The sequence below is a fragment of the Bidens hawaiensis genome, unplaced genomic scaffold, assembly GCF_021521415.1.
Source record: "Bidens hawaiensis isolate Kalapana, Puna unplaced genomic scaffold, B.hawaiensis_p1.1 tig00002186_1, whole genome shotgun sequence".
In the NCBI taxonomy this organism is placed as follows: Eukaryota; Viridiplantae; Streptophyta; class Magnoliopsida; order Asterales; family Asteraceae; genus Bidens; species Bidens hawaiensis.
Genome location: NW_027491117.1, coordinates 3674234 through 3682335, shown reverse-complemented (window position 1 = coordinate 3682335; position 8102 = coordinate 3674234). Strand labels below are relative to the sequence as shown.

The 8102-nt window shown below is 40.8% G+C and overlaps 1 pseudogene across 1 annotated transcript; it reads left to right on the top strand.

The window, feature by feature from the left end:
- The first annotated feature begins 5686 nt into the window (after positions 1-5686).
- On the top strand, positions 5687-7235 carry LOC143610205 (putative WRKY transcription factor 65; annotated as a pseudogene). Its single transcript, XR_013149552.1, has 3 exons — positions 5687-6131; positions 6248-6397; positions 6541-7235. The product of XR_013149552.1 is annotated as a putative WRKY transcription factor 65 (transcript).
- Positions 7236-8102: the final 867 nt, after the last annotated feature.

Sequence of the window (8102 nt, the reverse complement as noted above, 5' to 3'; positions counted from 1 at the left end):
CAAAGCGTTTAGCTGCTGTCATGATGGCATCCCATGTGGATGGCATGCCATCTTTACCCGTTAAGGTGCGGATGAGCTCTGGGTCGTTCGCGCCCTGAATAAAAGCAGCGCGAACAAGATCTTCGCTAATGTTACCCAGACTTAGCTTCTTCGAGTTGAAGCGAGTGATGAAGTCTAGCAAAGATTCATCTTCCTCTCGCATGCATTTGAGGATTGTCCATTGCTCCTCGGTATACTTTCTTTGCTGGCTGAAGTGTTGGCTAAACTTCTGTTGGAAGTCTGCCCAGTCGTAGATGTGGTTGACTGGTAGACGATCGAACCACGCTCTAGCAGCCCCGACAAGCGTCATTTGGAACATGTAACACCACGTAGGTTCCGTCCAACTACTGACGGTTGCCCCCGCTATGAATCTGTTCAAATGATCATCTGGGTCAGATATACCATCATATGTGCCTATGCTGGACATTTGTTTGGCACTTTTTGGGGCAATTGCTTCCGCAATGTCCCTTGCAAATTTGGACGTTCCCGCATTTGCAATGTTTGGTCTGAATGTTTTGGAGAAGTCACGTGGACTTCCACCTGTGTTTTTTGGTTTGAAGGCTTCTCCAAAATGCCTTCTCGGTTGGGAGTCCGTTTCCTTACGCTTCCCTTTTGCCCTATGGCGAGGGTTCGCGTCGGAGTCGGATTCCTCCGAGTCATCTTCCAAGTATTCTTCGAATTCGTCAGCCTGTTGGACGGAACGCAAGCGTTCGTCCAACTCAGCTTGGAATTCCTTCTGACGTGCCTCCGCCCATGCCTTAACTTCATCGAGTGTTTGGCGGGGAAGTCTTGTTCGTTTCTCTAACTGGGTATCGGTGAATCCCAGTGAGCGATTATTTACTGCACTTGCCCCAGCTTGGGTAACTGGGGTAGTGTTCGTAAAATTTACTTCACTTGCCCCGGCTTGGGTAACCGGGGTAGTGTTCGTAAAGACTGTGTAGCCGGTATTCCCCCCAGTAGCTGGGGTTGTGGTTACCGGAGTTTCTGGCGCCAATGAAGAAACACTAACCGGACCCCGGGCAGATTACTGATAACCTGGGAGTTAGATAGATGTTTCCCACGAGGGGTTAGACCCAGAAAAGATGGTTCTTCTGATAACCTGCAAAACAGACACCGTGAGCTTGTCACTGAGAAGGGGGGGGGGGTTCCTCCTTGTGACCACCCTCCGGCGTGAGAATCAGACTAGATTGCTCTTTAAATATAAATGTATATTAAGAGATCGCTAGAGCAGATATCAGGTATAATTTGATAAGATATGTTAAGATGAGATGGTCATACCATTTGTGGTATTTATAGCCGAAGGTAGGTTTCCAAGGAGGTGTGACATACTGAATAGTATTCCTGTTCTACCAACAGTGGCCTACGCACGTGCCCTGCTGGTAGTTGGTGGGTAGGCAGCGGCTGATAGTGACCAGGCCTGCTGTGTACTATTCCTTTTCCACCAACTGCCGGCTATGCACGTGGTATGGCAGTAGTTGGTGAGTAGGCAGCGGCTAATAGTGACATACAGTACAGGAGCATGCTGCTCGCCATACTGTTGTCAATAAGCTGTCGTATCTTTAGTCAGATCTTTTGCCCATACCTCGTCAGGTACAGTACAGAAGATCTTCCCGTATCGTACGGACTGGCTTATTTGGGCGGGAGTATTCCCCCTCCCGCCCTTGTGCGGGATTGTTCCCGGCTTCGCTCATTCCTTCAGGTGACACTGAGTGATTGAGAGCTAAGTGCCTTGTGCGTGTAGCTTTGCTGCGCGGGTGGCCTTCCTTGATGGCTTGTATCCGAAGCTGCGGGAACAGGCGGAGTCCTTCATCATTGGGAGGCATTTCCTGCGGGAACAGCTTGCGTACTGCGCGTAAGGACGTCACGTCTCTGAGCATGGTGGGTCCTGCGGATCCAGTTGGTTTCTGCGCAGACGTCCCTCTTTAAGGTGAGTCTTGCGGGTCCAACTGGGCTCTGCTGGGACCTACCTCTTCAATGGCAAAGTGGGGTTCATCATTCATTAAAAAGTAGTACTGATCCGGGAAGTGAACTAAGAAGGTCAACGAGGGTTAGAAAGCCTAACGCCAAGTATGTGGCCAATGTAGCATGAACCGAAGAAGACAGAGAAATCGAACCAGAGACTTGTAAACAGGCTAGTAAACGAGCCGAGTGGGTTCAGGCTATGAAAGATGAAGTCTCGGCATTGCATAGAAACGAGACTTGGGAAATTGTTCCGAAACCGGATGATGTCAAGGTTGTGACATGTATGTGGGTGTTCAAACTGAAGAGGAAAGCAGATGGGTCTATAGATAGGTTTAAGGCCCGGTTGGTTGCTCGAGGTTTTTCACAGCAACTCGGCATAGACTATGAGGATACCTTTAGCCCCGTAGTAAAACTCACCACCGTTCGAGTAATCTTAGCCGTGGCAGCAAGTAAGAATTGGAAGTTGTGGCAAATGGACGTGAGTAACGCATTTTTGTACGACAACTTAGATCACATGATTCATTTGGAGCAACCGGAAGGGTTCGAAAGTGAGTCACAACCAGGGTACGTTTGCAAGCTAAAGAAAGCAATTTATGGGTTAAAACAATCTCCTAGGGCGTGGTTCGGTAAGATTAGTGAATTCTTACAACACAATGGTTTTAACATGACCGTGGCAGACGCTAGCTTGTTCGTTAAAATAGCCGGAGACAAAGTTGTAGTCGTTCTTGTTTACGTAGACGACTTAATAATCACAGGTGATGACGACGAAGCAATTTCACAGTTAAAAGAGAATCTGTGTGTTAGATTCCACATGAAAGATCTTGGTGAACTTAGTCATTTTTTGGGACTAGAGGTGAGTTATAAGGCAAATGAAATTGTGCTACATCAAAAGAAATATTGTTATGATCTACTTGTGACATATGGAATGGTGGATTGCAAGCCCTCAACAACACCTATGGACACTACAGTAAAGTTATGTGCAGATAAAGGCAAAGAACTTGATGATCCAACTATGTATCGAAAAATGATTGGAAGCCTTATTTACCTTACACTCACAAGACCAGATTTAGCCTTTGTGGTGGGGGTTTTATGTAGGTATATGCAGAAACCAAGGAAACCTCATCTTGACGCCTGAGAAGGGTGCTGCAATATGTTAAGTTTAATTTGAAATATGATATTAAGTTTAAAAGAAACACAAGACTTGAACTCGTGGGGTATACCGATGCCGACTATGCCGGAGACTTAGACACGAGAAGATCAACTACCGGGTACGTGTTCATGTTAGGCCAAAGTGCGGTTGTGTGGAGTAGTAAACGACAACCTACGGTTTCATTATCCACTACCGAAGCGGAGTATAGGGCTGCGGATATGGATACTCAATAGTTGGTGTGGTTAAAACTTTTACTTGAGAACATGAACTAGAAGGTAGAGGGTGATGAGGTGACTTTGTTTTGTGATAACATGTCCTCGATAAAGTTAGCGGAAAATCATACGTTCCATGCTAGAACAAAACATATTGAGGTTCACTATCATTATGTGAGAGAAAAGGTGTTGAAGAAAGAAGTGAACTTGGAATACATCAATACTCAAAGACAAGTAGCGGAGGTTGATGGTTGGATAAAAATTAGTTATTATTATATATTAATTAGTTATATTTAGGTACATAAATGAATGACATTGGTACTTCAAGCATTGCTATGTGTTTTCAGGACATTGGAAGTTATGGAGCTTAAGCGAGCTAATTCAGAGCCATCCAGATGAAGATTAAGCAATCCTCGAGAAGATGGAAGGATGGGGAAACATGTATTGAGGGTTAAGAAGGATTCGGGAGAGGATTGGATGAGAAACATGAAGCCAAAGTGAAAACTGAACAACATGGGTTACCAGGAAAGTGTGTTTTAGTAAAACGGGCATATCTTGGCCTAGAAAATGAGTTACAGAATCCATAATATATGAATTTCATGTTTCTCAACGATAGGAATTCGAATATGAAGTCAGTTGCATCTTCGCGTATCGCGAAGATGCACCACATGGCAACTTCGCGATACGCGAAAATGCTTAAAATCGGCTAAAGTTAGGTTTTTCACTATATAAACGATTTTTCGACCCTATTTCGGATATGACGACTTCCAGAGGTAAAAGAGGAGTTCTAGGGCGATTTTTCATCATTCCAAAGCTTCCGGTTTGTCCTAAGATCTTATGTTCATCAAGATAAGTACTTTAATGATTATGTCGATGTCCGGCTAATCGTGTGTGTTCGTTCTAGGCTAAGGTTTTGCGTGAAGTACTGTTTCTAATGCTTAATGGTTATAGCTTGATTGAATTTATATTATTTGTCTTGCTTAATTAGTTATTTGGTTGATTAAAGGTTGTGTTTGTGATTATTGATTTGTGTTGGTTGTTCATCAACATTTAGGGTTAGGCTCTTGTGTTCTTGAACTATAATCATCAAACCTTATCATTGAGTTAATTATCCTAGACATAGAATTGGTAATTGTGGTGTCCGGGTTCATTTGTGTCAACAATTCGGTTAGGTTATCGCTTGTCATCATAAATCAAACCATAGGACTAACAATTATTGTAAAACCAAAGACTAGAGAATCTGTGTTTGACATATGGAACACATAACCCGAACCTAGAATGAATGCTTTTTAATTAATATTGTTTACAAATCTTTTTAAGTAATAATTAGTCTTAATTAAATCTTTTTATAAAAACCGCTTGACCTCGTCTGTCCGCTTAGGTTAAATAATTAGTTATAAATTAAATAAACTTGCAATTTACTTGAGTCCCTGAGGAGACGACCTTACTTACCCGTACTTATTATAGGTATTTAAGTCTTAAAATTAACTGTTTAAGTAGACCGCGATAGCCTACGTCAGATGTATTTACCAAATGTTTGTTGGGACAAAAGTTAGTTGGTTCTTGCGAGGATTTGAACATGGAAGTTAATGTTGAGAGGGAGTGATAAAGTTTACAACATCAAAGGGTGGTTCGGTTGATCTCGAAATGGCGGTTTGGAGGAGATCATAAAGTCCAAGGGGGTAATTGTGTTAACTTGGAGATTAAGTTTGGTTTAGTTATCTTATTAGTTTTGAATAAGTTTGTTTAAGTTTTGAATTTTGAATTTCTAGTACGTAATGGTTAGGAGTATGATTGTAAGGGGTGTTATATAAACCCTTTAGTTTTATTTTCTAAGTATCTAGTTCTTGTTTTCTTTCATTCGTGAGTCGAAGTAATAAACAGAAAACGCTCATTGAGCAAATCGTGTGTTGGTGTATTGGTGTTCTTTGATCTTGATCCACTTGTGTTAAAGCGTAACAAGCAATGCACTCATCATGTTTCCGACAAATTAAATAATGCTCTTAACGGAATGAAATTTGTTGGATAAGTCTATGGTTAATGGCTATAAATTGATGTCAAATAGAAGTAATATCTCAAATGTAGTACGAGATATTTTGTACCTCAAAATGTTGTACGATCGTGAATCCTGATGATTAATTTATAAACATTCAAATAGAGATTAATATTCAAAAAATCTACAACTGGATGTATATTAAACAAACGTAGGTAAGAAAGAGAAAGGATATGGCAAAGTCATATAGCTGAATGTATTTAATATAGATCCAATTTAAGAAGTCCCTTTCAATACATTATTATATATACTATTATAATAAAATTGAAATAAGCAACAACCCCTTCTTGTTTGGAGTTTGGATTTATTTTCCACACCTTCTTGCACGTCCACTATAAAAAATATCCAATTGCTCATCCGTCGACATTTGGGCCCATAAGTTTTATTTGGACCACAACTCATTTGTTCATCATCTTCATCCATTTTTCTTCTTCTCTCACACACACAACTTCACTCATTAGTCCATTTGCACCAACACGCTAGCTATGCATAAATATCGGCACAAACACAAGAGTAAATATCTAGAACGCGTCCCAAGATCACATACGAGTTCAAAGCGCTAGTTATCGGGAAATCAGATCATGGAATGTCGTAGATTCGGCTCTCTCGTGGTAGATCAAGAAGATCATGAATACTCGCCAGAAAACAGCGAGGATTTGCCATTTTCTGGAGTGTTTAATGACACCAAGAACACTTCCACTTCATCCCATAAAAGGTTGGTCTATTTTTGGTGTAAAACACACAATACACATAAAATTTCTATGACATAGTCAAAAACAAATTCCACAACTGTTGAGTTGATATAGCATATGTTGTTTTGATTTGCTATAGTAAACGCTCGTTACAAAAATGAGTCATCTCGGTCCCAGTATCAGAAATCGAAGGATCTCGGCTTAAGAGTGAAGTAAATGCTCCACCTTCTGATTCTTGGACATGGAGAAAATACGGCCAGAAACCTATCAAAGGCTCACCTTATCCTCGGTAAGTTACCTTAACACACACAAATTTATTTAGTAAGTTCATATGTACAAATTTATTAATGTTTTTAAGTTGATAGTAGCAAGACAAACAAGGATAAAGAAACCAAAAGGCCTCAATTATTAATATTATGATTATTTTGGCAGAGGTTATTATAGATGTAGTAGTTCAAAAGGATGTCCAGCAAGAAAACAAGTCGAGAGGAACCGCGCAGATCCCACAATGGTGATTGTGACATACTCATGTGATCACAACCATTCTTGGCCGGCATCAAGAAACAACAATCAAAATCACCACAAGATCTCCACCTTATCACCACCAGCAGCCTCTAATCCCACCACCACCCAAGAAGAAATTTCCAACACCGATGACCAAGAGGAAGATTCGGGTTCCCCACACTTCAGCAAGGAATCCATACCCGAACCGGAGCTCACAAACCTTCCGGTTGGTCCTTTTGTGACAAGCACAGATCAATTTGGGTGGTTTTCGGGTTTAGAAACGGAAACCATGCTAGAAAGTCCTTTGCTTGTTGGAGACATAGTTTGTGATGCGGACATGGCTTTGATATTCTCAATTCGAGATGAAGACGAGTCTTTATTTGCGGATCTTGGTGAGTTACTGGAATGCGCGAGGGTTTTCAGGCCAAGGGAAGTAATAAGCGAAGAGGAGCACCACCGGAGGGCCTGCACTTTGGCCCCGTTGTGTGGGACAAAAGGGAGATAATAGGCATTTTAGTTACAAGTTTGATTTGGATGTAGTGTGGTTAAAGATACCTAGAGAAACAGTTTTAAAATCTTGAATCATTTCACACTTTAATGGGTTTCAGTGTAATAACTAATAAAGAATAAAGCTTGAGATGAAATTGTTTCAACAGTATTGAAAATTGTCTCCATGTGGATACTTTTTAGCAGGCTTATTTTTTCTTCTCTAACGAAAGATGCTTTGCATTACTTTAACTATGAGTAATACCGTCTCCATGTGGATATTGTTGTATATTATTATGTTAATGAACTTATATAGAAGAAGAAGTCTCAACAAATTATAGAATAAAGCATAGCCCGAATGAGTTTAAGAGGCATATTCTAATGGAAGTGGTTAATGAGTTCTTCACAAAAACAAGACAATGAAAATTACTTAATTACAGGTGCCATAAATATATGCATCATAAGTTACAATAATAGTAACGTCTCTCAACCAAAAGGTGAATAGCAATCTGAAGCTTGGAGCGGAGAAAATCTAGTCCTTTTGTCAATAGATCAAAAATCTGAACTTGGAATATACCGAACCCAGAGATGAGCTACAACCACTCGGATAAAATGCAGGCCAACCTCCAAATGTTTTGTTTGCTGATGCAACACTAGAATAGTTGCTAAATGTGTGGCTCTAATGATATTACACCATAGTGAGGGTAGACTAGTGAGAAATATTAGCTCATGGATCATGGAGGTAATCCAACAATGATGAATGCTGAATGGGAAACTACACGATACTCTGCTTCAATCCTAGAACGAGAAACCTTATGATGTTTCTTGGAAATCCAACGGACTAAGTTGGGTCTAAGAAACAAACATTATATCCTATGGTGCAGCGCAGTCATCTGGGTAATAAGTCGAGTCAGCATCTGCATAGACATGAATAATGAGGCTAATAGATTGGTGAATAGTCAAGCTATGAGTTGCAATGGCCTTAAGGTACTGAGGATATGCTT